At 45.7% G+C, this 19,738-nt stretch overlaps 1 protein-coding gene across 3 annotated transcripts in view; it reads left to right on the top strand.

Moving 5' to 3' along the window:
* The first annotated feature begins 1,395 nt into the window (after window positions 1-1,395).
* Window positions 1,396-19,738, top strand: part of VWC2 (von Willebrand factor C domain containing 2) — a 2,156,493-nt gene continuing 2,138,150 nt past the window's right edge. Inside the window, exon 1 of one of the 3 annotated variants that reach the window (XM_075316551.1) lies at window positions 1,396-2,280. The gene's annotated coding sequence lies outside the window, so the exon portion shown is untranslated. Of the gene's footprint in view, window positions 2,437-19,738 lie in introns of all 3 variants that reach the window. The other 2 variants (XM_075316552.1, XM_075316550.1) reach the window with 2 other exon arrangements.

The following is a 19,738-nucleotide window of genomic DNA, read 5'->3' as shown; positions in this document are numbered from 1 at the left end:
GGATATTTCACACCAGTCAAACAAAAACCCTTGTTGCCTCCCTCCAGGGTCTGATGTCCACACCAGGTGGGGCGGAGCCAGGTGGTTGGCCCCACCCACCGAGGAGTTCACAGACCTGGAGGCGGGAAAAGTGACAGATTCGTTTGAGAGTTGAAAGTGAGAGGTCAGAAACTGTCGGTGTCTGGGTAGGGGCCCAGACACAAACAGCAAGGTCGGCAGACGGTGGTGGCCGTCTTCAGGAGTTAGTGTATCTCTGCGGAACCGTAGGACCGGGGTCGGGCGGTGGCCCGCCGATACCGAACCGGGGAGTGGAGTGAAGCTAAGCACAAAGGCAGGGCCATCGGACCCTGACTAGGCTTGGAGCCACCGACAACGGTCAAATCTGAAAGTGACCGGAACCCCAGGGCTTTCCTAACAACCAAGACCTGACAGAAGGCAACAGTCCACACCGTGAGGATACACAGCCACCACCATAGGCTAGGGATCCAAGGGCCAGTGCCTGCGGGCAAAACGAGCTCCTCCGGTACCTATACACCGGGGAGCAGACTACCGGTTGGCAACAACAGGAGTCAGAACATTATAACAAGGTGCAGGGAAAGACAGCGACCACCACCCTGTCGGGGGAGAGCACAAACACTGCAGCCGGCTGCGGAACCCGTCCATCCAGCCGTTTTGTTTACCAGAGTCTCTGTGCATCTGTGTCTGAGTGAGTACAACAATGTCAACCGGCACCGCGCGGCGCTGCCCCTGCAACCATGCACCCCAGGCATCCTGCCTTCCCGTTACACCACCGGGCCCCGGGATCACCAATCCCTACCCACGGAGGGGACAACATCCTAGCTGCTCCCTACCATCGCTCCCGGGATCCCCGTCATCAGCAGCGGTGGTGCCCATTATCACCACGACCCGTGGGTGGCGACACGAACTATCTCCCAAAACAAACCACCCCCTTTTCACTTGTGGGCGAGGAGCGCTGCTCGAGTCACCGGGTCCGGCCCACCGCTCGAGCCACCGAGCAGCAGCATCAGCCGTGGACCCGAGCGTAGCGAGCGCGGCTCCTCCGCCCGCGACACTTACGTAGTCACACTGCTTAGTGTACACTGCCATGATAAGAGTCTTTATTTATTTAGCACATTCTCCACAATATAGACTTTTTATGTTTTGTTGTTTTTTGTTTAGATTTTCTCCATAAGGAATTCTAGATAGATCATATAATACAAAAAAATATTTCATCTAATAAAAATTGCAAAACACAGGGACCTGACTGCTTGATGAAAGTGTACAACTCCTAGTTGATATGGATGCCTTTGTGAATGAAGTGTGACGTGCAGCCAGTGACAAGGAGGTAGCATTGTCTGGATTGGGAAGAGACAGGAAAGCCTGGATGCAGGTGGAGCGGTGGCAGGCTCAGGGTGTGCTGCCTATTAGCAGCCTCTCCTCCTGGCCTCCATGCTTCCAGTCTGGGAAATCAGACAACTTGAGATTGGAAAAGGCTTTGATATTCCCATTAAGAGCTGCTATCCACTGACTTCTTGTATGCACAGGCTGAGAGAATCCGCTGGCAGCACCTCCCAGTCCCCTCCTCCTGATTCTTCACCAGCCAGGGCTCCACATTCAAGAGTTCAATAGCGACAGATAGATGTTATGTGCTGCGCCTGCATACATTCACTTGTGCTCATGCATTTCAATGACATGCAAAACACTTTCCCTGCCTGCAGTTCTCAATTGTAATTCTTCTGTCAGATGTCTTAAAGGACTGTACTGAAGACACTCGTATTCTTTCTAGTGCATGTTCCAGCAGATGCAGGAGGTAGATTTATTCACCATGGAAAATACCAGCTACATGATTTCTTCTTCTGCAGGATGAAGTGAATTGGCAGCAGAGATCTTAGCAGCTTGTCGGGCAGTGCCAGCCACAACCTCCAGCTCTTTCAGTCACTTACTGGACTTTACATCTTGGGTCATTGATTCTTCCAGTCATCCTAAAAGCTAAACATCTGCATTTAAGGAATGTCAAGCTTCCGTTTTCTCCCAGAATAAAGCATCATTAATCATGGGCTACTGGAAGCAGAGCCAGGGATGCATGGATCAGACCAGCTTTCCTGACTGACCTAGAGATAATGGTGATAAGACGCTGATGACCATTCTACACCAAGACATAATGGCACTTGGGTTCTTGGGGTTACCTATCTCGGAGAAGGTGGTATATACAGCTGCAGCTTGAGAGGATATTACAGTCTTCTTATCTACTCCCTGTGATAAGGATCTCTTCTTGTGATGGTGAGGAAGGATGATCTCAGAAACTTTCCCTTCCTCCTAAGCTGTCACTGATACACCCAGCAGACAACAGAAGTTTAATTTCTGAATTCCCATTGATCACACCCACAGCAAGACCCACGTGTATTAGCAGAGCTGGGAGCTACATTATTAATACTGGTTAGTAATTAAAGACATTGTGGGGGATCCCAGGGTTTATTTCCATCATACTCATCATTTCAGGGACATGGCGTCAGTGTGTGATGTGGGGCAATGATACACTGTATCTTCTGGATTCTGAATACAACAGGTTGATGACATCTAAGCTGGTGCTATATGCCCTGGTGCTGAATGAAAGAGAAATGATAGGAGCATGTAAAGGGTTACAGCATGCCTCACTTCACCCACCATACAAAGCTATGGTTATTCTGGACTAGTGGGATGTCATAGCACAAGCCTAGGTGGGATTATTCGCCTTCTTTAGGATAAACATGCATTATCTTCCACTCAGAGCTTTCTTATTAGTAAATAGTAGATAACTCATCTGGAGAAATCTGGTTGAGTGTAATCTGTTGGGTTATTTCTGTTTATTCATGTTTTAGTAACATTTCTTCTTAGATGGGGTAAACAGATTCCTCTCAGCAGAAATGATTAAAGAAAAGCCTGTGACACTTGTTGACTGAACTGTGAAGCATTCAACTGACGCTCTCATTAGGTATGAGGCCGTATATTTACCGCCTGCCATGTCACACACATTTCATTGTGCAGTAATGTAGGTACTCTGACACTGAAAAGGGTAATTGATAGCCTTTTGCCATGTTGAGACAGAAAGGTAAAGGAACCAAAGGAGCTGCTAATAAAATAATCCCTTTCATGTGGATTAGTGCTGCAGACAAATAAAACATCTCCTCTGAACAGTGGTAACATGCATGAAGGAGATTTCCACAATCTTTCAACAAAGATCTACTCTGGAGATTTGTTCTGATTTACAGGTTATCAAATGTGTTTCGGGAATTGTGTAAATGTGTGGGTGTGTATATATATATATATATATATATATATATATATACATAACATTTGATATCATACTGTATGTATTGGTATTATAATGACATCTTTAGAGGGGAGATAGGACTAACATCTCACTTGTGCCATCTGTCTTAAGAAATACATGACTTCTCAATGGTCCTCACAGACTTTCTACTATTCCAGTGGTGTACAGGTACGTTTGTTTGGTATGTTTATGTTGTTTGTTTATGCTTTCAGATAAGACTCCAGAATGTAATAGCACAAAATTGAAAAGAGGCAAGAAAAAAATAAGCATATTCCTTGTAGTAATTAATAAGTAAATAAATAGTATTAGTACATGTAAATAACATAGGGCCTTGTAGTAAGTAAATAGTATTAGTACATGTAAATAACATAGGGCCTTGTAGTAAGTAAATAGTGTTAGGATATGTAAATAACATAGGTTCTTGTAAATAAATAAGTAAATAGTATTAGTACATGTAAATAGCATAGGGTATTTAGTTAACACTATTTTAATTTTAAAAAAAAAAAGTGAAAGCAATCCCACCATGACAAGGTACATTTACCCCAATCAACCGTACCTTGTGTCAACGGCCACAATATAGATAAGGGCAGGTCTGACTGTTCAGGCATGTTCCAATGGGAAGCTATAGGGATGAAATGCCTAGCTTAGGGTACCTTCACACTTAGCGATGCAGCAGCGATCCGACCAGCGATCTGACCTGGTCAGGATCGCTGCTGCATCGCTACATGGTCGCTGGTGAGCTGTCAAACAGGCAGATCTCACCAGCGACCAGTGAACAGCCCCCAGCCAGCAGCGACGTGCAAGCGACGCTGCGCTTACACGGAGCCGCCGTCTGGAAGCTGCAGAGACTGGTAACTAAGGTAAACATCGGGTATGGTTACCCGATGTTTACATTAGTTACCAGCGCACACCGCTGTGTGTGCAGGGAGCAGGGAGCCGCGCACACTGAGCGCTGGCTCCTTGCTCTCCTAGCTACAGTACACATCGGGTTAATTAACCCGATGTGTAATGCAGCTACATGTGCAGAGAGCCGGAGCCGGCAGCACAGGCAGCGTGAGAGCTGCAGAGGCTGGTAACTAAGGTAAATATCAGGTAACCACCTTGGTTACCCGATGTTTATCTTGGTTACAAGCTTACCTCAGCTGTCAGACGCCGGCTCCTGCTCCCTGCTCGCTTCATTTGTCGCTCTCTCGCTGTCACACACAGCGATCTGTGTGTCACAGCGGGAGAGCGCCTTTGAAGAAAACGAACCAGGGCTGTGTGTAACGAGCAGCGATCTCGCAGCAGGGGCCAGATCGCTGCTCAGTGTCACACACAGCGAGATCGCTAATGAGGTCACTGCTGCGTCACAAAAAGCGTGACTCAGCAGCGATCTCGGCAGTGAGCTCGCTGTGTGTGAAGCACCCCTTAGAAAGGTGGGCCACACATCTGTTTGCACAAAGTACAACAAACAAAACTAAAGAAATCGGTTGACACAAGGTAAGATTCTAATACTAGAAGTAGAATAGGACGTCCCAATTAGGGTATGCCTTGTCACAGTGGGGACGCTTTTACGCTCTTTTCATCAAAATAGTTTTAGCTAAATACAGTACTCTATGCTAGTTATATGTACTATTACTATTTACTTATTTACTTTCTACAGGGGATATGGTAATTTTGTCTTTTTTCTTAGTTTTTTTTTCTGTGAATTGGCCACAGTGTGAACATGGTCTTACATATTGCATGTATAACTTATGCTCTGGCTCATTTCTTGGGTTTAGCTGTAGTTTTAAATTGACTGAAGTCTTGTTTTTAGATACTGTAGCTGAAAATATCTAATAAAAACTGATAAATAACAGCCAAACTGAAAAGAACTTTAGCACTACTGAGTGCGTAGTGTGATTGTTGCAAACTATAAGCAAAAAGTAACAAACAGTGTGTAATAACTAAAAGTAGAAATGTCAAAAAAATAATTCAAGCACATTTTGTTTACAAAAAATGCTGTCAGGAAAATTGTACATGACAGATATGTTTGAAGTCAGTTTTGCTTTTATTTGCATTGCATTTATTTGAAGTAAAAGTATCATTATATCACTTTTTTTTAATAAATACGGCACATCTTAAAGGAAATCTGTCAGTTCTTATATGCCCTCCAACCCAGCAGCATTGATTCCTGTATCGCCAAATTCCCTCCCTAACCAGCCCTCATTAATATGAATTTTTAAAAAAATGGCTTATACACTTTGCTGTCCCTATGCTAATTAGGACTTTGATTAGTCACAGGGGCGTTAGTTCTCCAGACTAGTTGGCCATTTTTCGATGTTATCACGCCCCTATGGCCATGATTTCTACGAGCTGGTGTCAGTGGCAGCCAACGGAAATCTCACACATGCGCGAGACTCATTTTGGCCAGTCAGTGCACCTTTGAAGACGCCTTCATTAGGCACACTGTGCATGACTGGCAGTTCAAAAGACGGCTCCAGTTCATCTTCTGAATTTCCATTCATGTGCAGTGGAAATCATGTTATCGTGACCACAGGGGCGTGATGACATGGATAAAGGGCTGACTAATCACAGGAACAAACGCCCCTGTGACTAGTCACAGGCCTAATTAGCATAGGAACAGTAGGGTTTAAGTAGTTTTTTTAAACATTCATATTAGTGAATAGCGTTATATAGAGATGGTTAGTAAAAAAATTTGTACTACGGGTTACCATGCTGCTAGGTTGGAGGGCATAAGGGACCTGACAGGTTCCCATTAAGATATTTTACACTTCTGCCTAAAAATATTTCTCCACTTTTACATCACCATTTTCCTGAAATGAGTTTGAGACTTTTATTGGAGCATAAAAAAAAAAATCACAATTCATAAATCTGGAAAATCTTGAAAAAAAAACATTTGTAAAAGTAATCAAGTACATTCTTCAAAAGTAACATCAGAAGCGTTAAATGTAAAAAAGTAGCACATTTTTGTACAAAAAGTATACTCTGCAAAATTTGTAAATTTTGATGCCGGAAATCTGTAGCAAAACCCTTAAAAATCTCCCAGCATACGTACCGGTACAAGGTGCTATTTTTATAATGATATAAAAACACACTTTTGGAACAGCCAACCAAACAATATATTTAATTTTCTCTGAGCAGTTTCATTTTTAAATACTTTTAGTTAACAAAGCATATTAATGTAATAAAATTGCAATTGCTATTAAAATGAATCAATACACATTGATTCACCTAATGGGTATAGTAGACATTAAAACAATGCAACCTTCTAAATCTTTTGGTAGTGAATATAAAGTCATCCCTAAGAAATCAAATCTTAAGAATATAGAAGAGGAAGTAAAAAATATAGAAAAGGAAGCAAAAAAAAAACTGTAATAGGAAAAAGAGAAGTACAAAGGATAGGAATGAGTATTACCTCATTAAGTACTGATAATATAATAGTGCTATTCAAGTATTTCACCAGAGTACTAAATCTACACACACTAAACAGCACACTAGGGAAGGACTCTCATCGTTCTACCTCCAGTCAAATAGAAAGGTTTCATGCTCCTGACATAAATACAGATATAGTAGTCCTTAACTTGTCAGGCAGCACACTACATTATTAACATAGCTATGTAGAATGTTGTCTGACAGGTTATGGATTTCTAAATCTAAACGCACCAGAACAAATAATAAGATATGAATGCAAAACAAAGAAATTAACACATGAATAAATTATCAGAACTACTATTAGGATATGAATAAAGATCTAAAACGATTATCAGTAAATGACTAATACACATGAAGAACCGTCAGTACATAAATATAGCACCAGAACAATATCATTACATGAATATATCATCATAACAATCATTAATACTTAAATACAGCACCAGAAGCAACATTGCTACATTAATACAGAACCAAAACCAGCATCAGTACCGGAATACATCACCAGGCTCATTACCAGAACATAAAAATATCATGAGAACCACCATCAATACAAAAATACATACCAAGAACTATCATCAGGACATGAATACATCACCATAACTATAATGAGTAGAGGAATGCAGAACCAACATGAGTAAATTTATCACCAGATCCACCATCAGTACAGAAATAGATCACCAACACTACTATCAGTAAACAAACTAAGATCCATTATTAATACATGAATACATCAAAAGAACTGGCCACAGTACCAGTATGAATGCAGTACAAGAATATCATCATGAACAACTCACAATACATTAATGCATCACCTGATCCACCATCACTAAGTACATATATTAATCATAATAACTACCATAAATGTAGGAATATGAAACTGGAACTATCATCAGTACATGAATACAGCACCAAAATCAATATGAGTATCTGACTACATGATCAGGGCCACCATTAGTACCAGAATATAGTATAATAAACGTCATCTGCAAATGTATACATCACCAGAACATTATCATTACATGCATGCAGACCCAAAACCACCATAAGTATAGAAAAAAGCACCAGATCAACCACCAGTACCTGAATAGATGATCAAAACCACAATTAGTGCATAAATACTGATCCAAAAATGTAACTACATGATTACAGATGAAGAAAATCAGTAACTGAATACATGTCTAGAAGAACTATCAGTATATGAATACAATACAAGAACCATCATCACTAAATAAATGTGTCACCAGCACCACCTACACTCACTAATGACATACATAAATAGAACTACCATTAGTACAGGAATCAAGAACATAACTATTATCCATACATGAATACATCTCTATGTATCTCTACATCACCATTAGTGCATTCACCTATCACCAGAATCATCCTCAGTATGTAATAAATACAGTGTCAGGATATAATTATTACATGTATATAGCACCAAACTTAGCACAATGGTCAAATGCAAATTCAGCTCAGGTCCCGCTATATACAATTTACATGAACCTGCAACTCTTAGTATGTGCTCAAGAATGATAAGCAGATGACAAAAGTTGTGGTTACCAGCCATCATCAGTATGTGGATGATGCAAGAACCACAGTACTTATTAGAAGAGATGAGCGAACCGGTCGTGGTTCGGCTCGAGTTTGGTTCGCCGAACGGAGGTCCCGTTCGAGTTCGGTTCGTCGAACGTTCGATGAACCGAACTTGAACTGCATAGGAAACAATGGCAGGCTTTCACAAACACATAAAAACACCTAGAAAACACCATCAAAGGTGCCCAAAAGGTGACAAACAACTCACAACACAACACAAACACATGGGAAAGTGACAAGGACATATACTCATGCGAAAACAAAAGAGCTGGACAAGAAAAAAGAGGAGGACACACAGATATATGAGTATATGCAAGGAAACGTCGATGCCATTACTGTGCAACTTGAGCCCTGCTCATTTTAGGCTTCCAATCTGGATAAATTGACTGAGCTTGCCACGTACACCTTGGGGATCTTGTCGTGTCCTGCAGCCAGCGTTCTCTCGGAACCTGTCTTCAGTGCTGCTGGGGGTCTGCTGGCAGATAAGCACACGTGTCTGTCCACTGACAATGTGGACATGGCTCTCAGAGGACTTTTCTTCCCCTGGGTCAGCCAGGGGAGGCGAAAGGCATGCGTATTTTTGAGCGTGCTTCATGCAAAGCATCTTTTTCATTTTGAAAAGGGGGATCAAGTGATGCCAGTCAAGTGGGGTGTGTGTGGCCCAATTAGTGGAAACGAGGGAGACTGTGGTTGGAGTCCCCTCGCTTTTGAAAAAAGAACCAAGATGAACAAGTCATGGCTCTCAGAGGACTTTTCTTCGCCTGGGTCATCCAGGGGACGTGAAAGGCACGCGTATTTTTGAGAGTGCTTCATGCAAAGCATCTTTTTCATTTTGAAAAGGGGGATCAAGTGATGCCAGTCAAGTGGGGTGTGTGTGGCCCAATTAGTGGAAACGAGGGAGACTGTGGTTGGAGTCCCCTCGCTTTTGAAAAAAGAACCAAGATGAACAAGTCATGGCTCTCAGAGGACTTTTCTTCCCCTGGGTCATCCAGGGGACGTGAAAGGCACGCGTATTTTTGAGAGTGCTTCATGCAAAGCATCTTTTTCATTTTGAAAAGGGTGGTCAAGTGATGCCAGTGAAGTGGGGTGTGTGTGGCCCAATTAGTGGAAACGAGGGAGACTGTGGTTGGAGTCCCCTCGCTATGTTTTACATGATTTTCGAATAGCATGACATCACTAAGAGGTTGAGTTTCATCATCTGCAACTTGTTGGCAACAGAAAGGCTGCCTTTACACCCTTTTGAGACTGAGGATTTTCGAGACCATATGCCCATTGCAGTGCCCCAAAAGCCGATGGCCAGTCATCACTCCTTCTCCAAGAAAGGCATGCCCGCGCTACCACAGCAGGTTGCATACAACCTCACCGATTCCTTGAGAAACTCTGTGTGTGACAGGGTGCTTTTCACCACAGATACTTGGACCAGTAAGCATGGACAGGGAAGTTACATGTTGCTGACTGGGCACTGGGTAACTATGGTGAGAGATGGAGAAGGGTTTGCTGTACAAGTCTTGCCGTCCCCACGACTTGTGTGTCAATCCTTCCTCTGTATGTACAAGTTCCTCCACTGCTTCTGCCTCCTCAACCTCGTGTGGGTCCTCCACCTCGGCCCAAACCCTGTGTGGTCAGTCCACCCTTCCTTGTAACTGCGCCCAAGGAATCCCACACACCTCCTTACTATGCTGGCAGCAGAGCTCAAGGCCATCAAGCGGTCAAATGTTTACTTTGAAATGTAGGAGAAATGTGAGACACCGCTGAGGAATTGTGGACGGTTAGCTCTGGAGAGTGAGACCGAGTTTCATCAATGGTTGTCTCCACTCAACCAGCAGCCAGGGAAGGTCAGGTGCGACAATGATGCAAACCAGTCTGTGACCCTTCTTCAGGGCAATGTGACACACGTGCCTTGTATGGCTCACGTGTTGAACCTGGTTGTCCAGCAATTTTTAAAACACTATCCCGGCCTAGATGGCTTTCTGACCAGGGCCTGGATCGACACACTCAGATGGGCTGTAAAGGATAGGCTAGAGGGAAGCCACTCACCAAGCTGGACACCCAGAACCCTGAAACCCTTTAACCCCTATACAGTGATTTGGAATTACACAGGGCCCAAGTTGATCAATACCTGTGGAAGGCTGCACTTCCAGAGAATAGTAGTCATGCAGGGTCAAAACATTAATTGAGGAAGAGGAACAGAATGGGATGGCCAGGACTTAATCAGAAAACAAGCAATGGTGAAATGCGGATCGTCCAACGAGGTACATAAACAGCAAGCAGGAAAAGTAGTCATAGGTAACAAGCACACAAAATCATAAAACTGAACTGGGGGTAACAGTAACAAGAGGTTCATAGCTTTGTCTGGCAGTGGTCTGCAGACAGGAGGGGCCTAAAAAAGGGTGCGGTGTATTCCCATTGGTTGTAGCTGAATGATGGTACTTCATCTGTGAGATACCCACCACCTACATTCAGCCTGTGGTTCTGCATCTGTCAAGGTAACGCAGCCCAGTGGGTGACCATAACCTGCGTCCACCTGCGCCGCTGGCATCGACTCCTTTCCCATCATCAGCACTTTGCACGAAAGGAACACGTTGTCACCTGGCGACCGGAGTACAAATTAATTGAGTGGACTACGTTGGTGACTTAACAGCCGTGTGCGGCAATGATGCAAACCTGTCTGCGGCCCTTCGTCAGTACAATGTGACACACGTGCCTTGTATGGCTCACGTGTTGAATCTAATTCTCCAGCAATTTTTAAAATACCATCCCGGCCTACATGGCCTTGTGCAGCGCGCATGCTGCTATGTGCTCACTTTCATCCTTCGCACCCAGCAGCTCAACAACTTTCATCGCTCCGGAAGTCTTAGGGTCTGGTGGTTAAACGCCTGAAATGCGATGTTCCAACACGCAGGAATTTGAATCTGCACATGTTCCAGCGTCTGTGGCAGCACCGCAGAGCCGTGCTGAAATACGGTATGAGGTATACCCTGGGCTAACTTGATCCAGAGGTGGTGCAGATCACGCTGCTGGAGTGGTGTCAGATCAAGGACCTATGCACCTTTCTACACAGTTTACAAATATCGACGAAGATCTTTAGCACTGGCGATGCCATTCTCAGCGTGACAATTCTGGTCATCTACAAGATGGAGCACACTGTATGCATTATTCGGAGTCAGGTTTTAGTCCAAGAGGAAGGGGAGGAAGTACAGGAGGAGTCATATGCAGAAGGGATAATAAGATCTACAAGGTCCAGACGATGAGCGGCACCTAGGCAGAAGTCAAGGGACGGTGGGGGAGAGGGATTAACAAGGGCGCATAGTATCTGCAAAACTTGTTGAGGAAGGTGCAGGAGCCCATGAAGAAATATAGGACGAACTGGCGATGGGCATGGAAGACTCAGCTGATGAGTGAGAGCTTGCTCACATTTCGGTTGTACGAGGTTGGGGGGAGAGGGCAGAGGAAGGAGGCATGATTCTCACCTCTCTGCCACTAACACACCAAGGACTTGGTCCTCCTGGATGCACAAGACACATGAGCGCCTTCTTGCTGCACTACCTACAACATGACCCTCGGATTGTACGAATTCGAAGTAATGCTAACTACTGGGTTGCCACACTGTTAGATCCCCGGTACAAGACAAAATTTGGCAAAATAATTCCTGCCATAAAAAGGGACGCACGTATACAGAAGTATCTGCAGAAGGTGGTACTGATTCTTAGATCTGCTTTTCCAGTAAACACCAGTGCTGCACAGAGTGAATCTCAACGCTTTGTCATGGATAGGAGGAAATGGTCTTTTGTTTGTCCACATCTGAGGAACCGAGGGCTGGCTGCTGTGCTGAGTAGAGTTGAGCGCGGTTCGCGGTTCGAGGTTCTCCAGTTCTAGGCTCGAGTGATTTTGGGGCCTGTTCTAGATCGAACTAGAACTCGAGCTTTTTGCAAAAGCTCGATAGTTCTAGAAACGTTCGAGAACGGTTCTAGCAGCAAAAAAACAGCTAATTCCCAGCTGGCTTTCCGCTGTAATAGTGTAAGTCACTCTGTGACTCACACTATTATGACATTTCAGTGTATAGTGTGCGTGAACAGCGCCTTCAGATCTCTGCTGTTTGTATAATGGCGACCGCCATTTTTTTTTTTTTTCCTTGTCTTCCTTCCCTAAGCGCGCGCGTCTTGTGGGGCGGGCCAGCATATCAGCCAATCCCAGACACACACACAGCTAAGTGGACTTTTAGCCAGAGAAGCAACGGCATGTGTGATAGGATGTCCATGTCACATGTCCCTGTATTATAAAACCGGACATTTTCCTCCAGGACGCCATTATCTCTTCTGCGTCCTTGGTGCCAGACATCACTTGGGCAGCTCCGTCCTGAGTCCTATCGCTGATACAGCTGTATGCGCTCCATACACAGCGCTGGACAGCATAGGGATAGCACTTTCCATCAGTCCTTTTAAGGGCTCGTACCGGCAGGGTCAGAGCCATAGGTGACAGGTCCTGAAAACAGCGACAGCGTCTGTGTAGCAAAGGTCAGGGATTTCCTCCCTGCATTTCCCCATTAGAAGGGAATAGAAAGGCAGGCTTCCTTTCCTCTACCCAGAGCCCCACAATCCTGGCACTGTACGCTCCTGTCCTCTGCACACTCCAACTCATTATAACTAAGCCATTATACTAGCAAACACTCAGTGTACCTAGTGGCATCCTAAACGTGGCTATTGGACTTTGCTATAGTCCCACTAGTGCAAAGACATTTGCAGCACCTCTGCCTGCATTGCACACTCCAACTCATTATAACTAAGCCATTATAGTAGCAAACACTCAGTGTACCTAGTGGCATCCTAAACGTGGCTATTGGACTGTTGTCTAGTCACACTAGTGCAAAGACATTTGCAGCACCTCTGCCTGCATTGCACACTCCAACTCATTATAACTAAGCCATTATACTAGCAAACACTCAGTGTACCTAGTGGCATCCTAAACGTGGCTATTGGACTGTTGTCTAGTCACACTAGTGCAAAGACATTTGCAGCACCTCTACCTGCATTGCACACTCCAACTCATTATAACTAAGCCATTATACTAGCAAACACTCAGTGTACCTAGTGGCATCCTAAACGTGGCTATTGGACTTTGCTATAGTCCCACTAGTGCAAAGACATTTGCAGCACCTCTGCCTGCATTGCACACTCCAACTCATTATAACTAAGCCATTATACTAGCAAACACTCAGTGTACCTAGTGGCATCCTAAACGTGGCTATTGGACTTTGCTATAGTCCCACTAGTGCAAAGACATTTGCAGCACCTCTGCCTGCATTGCACACTCCAACTCATTATAACTAAGCCATTATACTAGCAAACACTCAGTGTACCTAGTGGCATTCTAAACGTGGCTATTGGACTGTTGTCTAGTCACGCTAGTGCAAAGACATTTTCAGCACCTCTGCCTGCATTGCACACTCTAACTCATTATAATGAAGCCCTTATACTAGCAATTTATGCTGCCAGTTTAAGGGCCGTAGTTGCATTGTCAGGGATATTTATTCTTTATTCTGCTGTTAATAAAGCTAGACCACCGCTGCAATCTACACCACCTCTCAATTTTTACTACCACATTTTCAGTGCACAATCTTGTCACAATCAACATGAGTGGCAAAATGACAGATGCTGGTGGAAAGGGGAAGAGGCGTGGTGGAAAAGGCAAAAAAGGTTTTGTCCGTGGGGAAGGTGGCAAAGCTCCATTATCATCTGCTGAAGATAGAGCATCTACCAGCAAAAGTAAGATGTCTACTACTTACCGTGGACAATCCGATGTGCTCCCTTTTTTACGGACACGAACAACAGGAACAAAGGTAGATGATGGCCAAAAAAGGAAAATGCTTGAATGGATCTCAAGTGGTCCAACAAGTGCCCTCTCAGCCTCTTCAAGTACCGCATCCAAAAAACACCAGTCCTCTGAGTTGTCATCCCAATCAAACTTGCTTTCTCCCAGCTCTGAAGTCTCCATCAGCCCTGCACAGTATGGTGGAACTGAGATGGCTGAGTCTGTAGAGCTGTTCAGTCACACTATAGCCTGGGAATCAGAGGTCTGCTCCCAAGCTACAGTGAGTACAGAACAGGAAATGGTCTGCAGTGATGCCCAGAACCTTTGTGACTCTGATTCAGGCCGTGAGGACCAAGTTTCTGAGCATAATGTTGACCCTTTGTCACAAACTGTAACACCTGTGGTTATAGACAATGAGGAACATACTGATGAAGATGAGACGCAGATACCCGATTGGGATGACAATTTAAATATTCGGTCAGGGCAAGAAGAGGCTCGGTCTGAGGGGGAGGGGAGTGCAAACACAACAATTGATGATGAAGTTCTAGATCCCACCTACTGTCAACCCACAGTCAGGCACTCGAGGAGGTCAACAGAGGTGGTGAAGGAGGATGCAACTGATGACGAAGTTACCTTGCGCCTTCCTGGACAGAGTCGGAGTACTGGTAGCACGTCTACAACTGCATCCTCAGCCACCACTCTGCCTCTGAGCATTATTCGGGGTGGATCAACAGGTCGCATGGCCTCTAAGCCTTGCCTAGCCTGGTCCTCTTTTGACATAGAAAAAGATCGCCCAAATTATGTGATCTGTAAAATTTGTCATGGTTCTCTTAGTAGAGGTCAAAACCTCAGCAGTTTGACAACTTCTTCCATGAATCGTCACATGAATAAATATCATATGGCCCGGTGGGAAGCTCACCGTGCTGCAATGCGGCCTAGCGGAGCGAACCATCCACCGCCTGCCCCTTCCAGTGCATCCGCGCGCTCGTCATCTTCTAGGACTGTGGGGACAGCTGTCACACCTGTTTTTCCACCCACAACTTCCACCACTGTAACCGCAACAGGCAGTTTGCTTGGTAAGTCGTCAGTTGGTTTGGAAGGGGAAACAAAAGAGTGTGTACAGCTCTCTCAGACATCGATAGCACCAACGTTGGATGAAGGCAACATCATGTCTCCGCCAGCACTTTCCTCACAAACCTGCATTTTTCCATGGGCACCCTACTCAACACCGTCTACACACAGCAGCCAGATCTCTGTCCCTCAGATGTGGTCAAATAAAAGGCCACTTCCTGCGACCCATGACAAAGCGAAGAGGTTGACTCTATCCCTCTGTAAGCTGTTGGCTACCGAAATGCTGCCTTTCCGCCTAGTGGACACACAAGATTTTAGAGACCTTATGTCTGTTGCTGTGCCCCAGTACCAGATGCCTAGTTGCCACTACTTCTCTAAGAAAGGTGTGCCCGCGCTACACCAGCATGTCGCACACAACATCACTGCTTCCTTGAGAAACTCTGTGTGTGAACGGGTGCATTTAACCACCGATACTTGGACCAGTAAGCATGGACAGGGACGTTACATGTCGCTGACTGGGCACTGGGTAACTATGGTGATAGATGGTGAAGGGTCTGCTGCACAAGTCTTGCCGTCCCCACGACTTGTGTGTCAATCCTCTGTCTGTCCAAGTTCCGCCACTGCTTCTGCATCCTCCACCTCATCTGGGTCCTCCACCTCTGCCCCAAGCCTGCCTGGTCAGGCCACCAGCGTTCTCACAGCGCAAAAGGAATCACGCACCCCTCATTACTATGCTGGCAGCAGAGCGCAACGGCATCAGGCGGTCTTTAGCTTGACATGTCTTGGGAATAAGAGTCACACAGCTGAGGAGTTGTGGTCAGCTCTGCGGTCCGAGTTTAATAAATGGTTGTCTCCACTCAACCTGCAGCCTGGTAAGGCCGTGTGCGACAATGCTGCAAACCTGGGTGCGTGTTGAACCTTGTCGTCCAGTAATTTTTAACACACTATCCCGGCCTAGATGGCCTTCTAAAAAGGGCACGAAAACTGTCTGCTCACTTCCGCCGTTCAAGCGCCGCAGCTGAGCGACTTGCATCGCTCCAGAAGTCTTTCGGCCTGCCGGTTCATCGCCTGAAATGCGATGTGGCGACACGCTGGAATTCAACTCTCCACATGTTACAGCGACTGTGGCAGCACCGCCGAGCCCTGGTGCAATACGTCATGACGTATAGCCTGGGCCACAGAGATGCAGAGGTGGGTCAGATCACCCTGATGGAGTGGTCTCAGATCAAGGACCTATGCACCCTTCTGCAGAGTTTCGACATGGCGACGAATATGTTTAGCGCTGACAATGCCATTATCAGCATGACGATTCCAGTCATTTACATACTGGAGCACACGCTAAACACTATTCAGAGTCAGGGGGTGGGACAACAGGAAGGGGATGAACTACAGGAGGATTCATATGCGCAAGACACAACAACATCACCAAGGTCCAGACGTTCATCATCACCAAGGCGGCAGGCATGGGACCATGGGGGACAGGGATCAACAAGGGCGCATGGTAGCAGGCGAGATGTTGAGGAAGGTGCAGGAGAACATGAAGAAATGGAGGACGAACTGTCCATGGACATGGAAGACTCAGCGGATGAGGGAGACCTTGGTCAAATTTCAGTTGAAAGAGGTTGGGGGGAGATGTCAGAGGAAGAAAGAACGGTTAGCACCTCTATGCCACAAACACAGCGTGGACTTGGTCCGCATGGCTGCGCAAGACACATGAGTGCCTTCTTGTTGCACTACCTCCAACATGACCCTCGTATTGTCAAAATTAGAAGTGATGATGACTACTGGCTTGCCACACTATTAGATCCGCGGTACAAGTCCAAATTTTGTGACATAATTCCAGCCATAGAAAGGGACGCACGTATGCAGGAGTATCAGCAGAAGCTGTTACTCGATCTTAGCTCGGCTTTTCCACCAAACAACCGTGCAGGTGCAGGGAGTGATTCTCCCAGTTGTAACTTGCCAAACATGGGACGGTCTTGTCATCTTCAACAGTCTACCCGTACCAGTAGGACCGTATCTGGTGCTGGTAACAGCAATTTTATGGAATCTTTTCATAATTTTTTTAGACCCTCTTTTGCAAGGCCACCAGAGACAACAAGTCTGACACATAGTCAACGGCTGGAGAGGATAATACAGGAGTATCTCCAAATGAACATCGATGCCATGACTTTGCAAATGAAGCCTTGCTCATTTTGGGCTTCAAATCTAGAAAAATGGCCAGAGCTATCCAGTTACGCCTTGGAGATTTTGTCGTGTCCAGCTGCCAGCGTTGTCTCTGAACGTGTCTTCAGTGCTGCTGGGTGTGTGCTGACAGATAAGCGCACGCGTCTGTCCAGTGACAATGTGGACAGACTGACGTTCATCAAAATGAACAAGTCATGGATCCAGAAGGAATTTACTACCCCTGTGTCATCCTGGGGAGAGTAAATGCTTGTGGATTTGGAATGTGCTTGATGCAAATCAAAACATCATGTTTGCAACTAGGGCACAACTGCTGCCACTGAAGGGGTGGGTGTGTGTGGGGCCCAATTTTTGGAAAAAAGGGAGACTCCGCTTGGAGTAACCCTTGCTTGCTGTGTTTTTAAAAGAAGCCAAGATGAACAGAGCTGGGATCAGGAAAGACTTTGCTACCTACCCCGGTGTCATCCTGGGGACGGATAAGAATGGCGTATTTTTGAATGTGCTTGATGCAAATCTAGCTGTGAAGTGTACAACTGGGGCACAACTGCTGCCACTGAAGGGGTGGGTGTGTGTGGGGCCCAATTTTTGGAAAAAAGGGAGACTCCGCTTGGAGTAACCCTTGCTTGCTGTGTTTTTAAAAGAAGCCAAGATGAACAGAGCTGGGATCAGGAAAGACTTTGCTACCTACCCCGGTGTCATCCTGGGGACGGATAAGAATGGCGTATTTTTGAATGTGCTTGATGCAAATCTAGCTGTGAAGTGTACAACTGGGGCACAACTGCTGCCACTGAAGGGGTGGGTGTGTGTGGGGCCCAATTTTTGGAAAAAAGGGAGACTCCGCTTGGAGTAACCCTTGCTTGCTGTGTTTTTAAAAGAAGCCAAGATGAACAGAGCTGGGATCAGGAAAGACTTTGCTACCTACCCCGGTGTCATCCTGGGGACGGATAAGAATGGCGTATTTTTGAATGTGCTTGATGCAAATCTAGCTGTGAAGTGTACAACTGGGGCACAACTGCTGCCACTGAAGGGGTGGGTGTGTGTGGGGCCCAATTTTTGGAAAAAAGGGAGACTCCGCTTGGAGAAAACCCTTGCTTGCTGTGTTTTTAAAAGAAGCCAAGATGAACAGAGCTGGGATCAGGAAAGACTTTGCTACCTACCCCGGTGTCATCCTGGGGACGGATAAAAATGGCGTATTTTTGAATGTGCTTGATGCAAATCTAGCTGTGAAGTGTACAACTGGGGCACAACTGCTGCCACTGAAGGGGTGGGTGTGTGTGGGGCCCAATTTTTGGAAAAAAGGGAGACTCCGCTTGGAGTAACCCTTGCTTACTGTGTTTTTAAAAGAAGCCAAGATGAACAGAGCTGGGATCATGAAAGACTTTGCTACCTACCCCGGTGTCATCCTGGGGACGGATAAGAATGGCGTATTTTTGAATGTGCTTGATGCAAATCTAGCTGTGAATTGTACAACTGGGGCACAACTGCTGCCACTGAAGGGGTGGGTGTGTGTGGGGCCCAATTTTTGGAAAAAAGGGAGACTCCGCTTGGAGTAACCCTTGCTTGCTGTGTTTTTAAAAGAAGCCAAGATGAACAGAGCTGGGATCAGGAAAGACTTTGCTACCTACCCCGGTGTCCTCCTGGGGACGGATAAGAATGGCGTATTTTTGAATGTGCTTGATGCAAATCTAGCTGTGAATTGTACAACTGGGGCACAACTGCTGCCACTGAAGGGGTGGGTGTGTGTGGGGCCCAATTTTTGGAAAAAAGGGAGACTCCGCTTGGAGTAACCCTTGCTTGCTGTGTTTTTAAAAGAAGCCAAGATGAACAGAGCTGGGATCAGGAAAGACTTTGCTACCTACCCCGGTGTCATCCTGGGGACGGATAAGAATGGCGTATTTTTGAATGTGCTTGATGCAAATCTAGCTGTGAATTTTACAACTGGGGCACAAGTGCTGCCACTGAAGGGGTGGGTGTGTGTGGGGCCCAATTTTTGGAAAAAAGGGAGACTCCGCTTGGAGTAACCCTTGCTTGCTGTGTTTTTAAAAGAAGCCAAGATGAACAGAGCTGGGATCAGGGAAGACTTTGCTACCTACCCCGGTGTCATCCTGGGGACGGATAAGAATGGCGTATTTTTGAATGTGCTTGATGCAAATCTAGCTGTGAAGTGTACAACTGGGGCACAACTGCTGCCACTGAAGGGGTGGGTGTGTGTGGGGCCCAATTTTTGGAAAAAAGGGAGACTCCGCTTGGAGTAACCCTTGCTTACATTGTTTTTAAAAGAAGCCAAGATGAACAGAGCTGGGATCAGGAAAGACTTTGCTACCTACCCCGGTGTCATCCTGGGGACGGATA

The sequence above is a fragment of the Anomaloglossus baeobatrachus genome, chromosome 6 (genome assembly GCF_048569485.1).
Source record: "Anomaloglossus baeobatrachus isolate aAnoBae1 chromosome 6, aAnoBae1.hap1, whole genome shotgun sequence".
In the NCBI taxonomy this organism is placed as follows: domain Eukaryota; kingdom Metazoa; phylum Chordata; class Amphibia; order Anura; family Aromobatidae; genus Anomaloglossus; species Anomaloglossus baeobatrachus.
Note: the sequence above shows the minus strand (reverse complement) of the source record. Positions and strands in the feature narration are given on the sequence as shown.